This window comes from Channa argus, chromosome 10, assembly GCF_033026475.1.
Source record: "Channa argus isolate prfri chromosome 10, Channa argus male v1.0, whole genome shotgun sequence".
NCBI classification, from domain to species: Eukaryota; Metazoa; Chordata; class Actinopteri; order Anabantiformes; family Channidae; genus Channa; species Channa argus.
The window spans coordinates 10,055,847-10,057,133 of NC_090206.1; positions in this window are offsets into that span (position 1 = coordinate 10,055,847).

Sequence of the window (1,287 nt, forward strand, 5' to 3'; positions counted from 1 at the left end):
TACATGGCATTTTTCCCACACACACTGCACTGCATTTACCATATTACTTTGTTGGAAAACATTCAAGTGCAAGAATGTATTGGTGAATGATATTATTGAATATTTGTATACTGCAGCTTATTACTTAATTTAAGGACTCAAAATGATCTTTCAATATTGTTTATGAATATGAACATAATGAACTAATTTGTTTAAAAAAGTTAACTTGTGGTTCAGATTGCTTCATGGTACAACAAAAATCTTTCTGCCTTCTTATTTGGTGTTTTCATTCTGAGGGAAATCAGTTGACAACTTCTAAAATTTAAACACACCTCTCATTTCCTATGAGGAAACTAGTGAACACAATTTGTGGTCTTTAATGCAATAAAGCCAAAACAATTTCCATCAGGCATTTGTTCTTTACCTGATAAATTAAGCTAAGTTTTAATAATACATGCTGAGTTAGGACACCAGAGGAACTTTGCTGAGTCGAACACTTTTCAGTCAAAGGCAATTGAGTGTCTTAGTTATTGCTAAACAAGTGTCCCTAGTCAGTGGTTCTTCTGAAAACCTGAAATTACATATTTTTGGGGTCCTGGTAACTTCAGTACAGTAAATTTGTTAGACCCCCTAAAATACATTTTTAGGTGTCCCTATGGTATACATACCTCAGTATATTGTATGTACAAATGAAGTAGATTGCTGGTAAAACCAAAGTGTATTTTTGTCCCCTTACCTAAAAAGCCATAGCAATCATAATGTGATTAAGAATATAACATGTCCGTGTGTTACCTATTTGTGTACGAGTTCATCTCAACATTTCAGTTTCAACCATAAGTGTGATGTTAGTCTGGTTAAATTTATTTTTCCCTCTGCTCTCTGTCTCTAAGTTTCTCTTATACCATTGACCCCAGAATATTGCTTTTAATTTTAATTTTATTTATGCTTGCTAACACTTTAAAGCAATAAGTTTAATATGTTATATAAAATGACAATAAATTAGTTATTGCAATGTACAACAGATACCATTTTACTCTTAGTGTATTTATATGGTTTCCCAATAGTTTATATGAACTAGTAATGATAAGCTACCAGTTAAGTTGGAGTACCATGTCAGGTCTTGACGTTCTTTCGTTCGTTCGTTCTACAGCCTCGTGATATTGGTAAACCTAACATGACGTTTTGGTCTCGTGTTTGACAAGCTTTAGTTTCAACCAATTAAAAACGGAGTTGGCAATTGCTAGACCAATAGGATTACTGAAATACCTCACCTAGGCGGCCTTTCTGAGAAACAGTGCGTATCGGGTT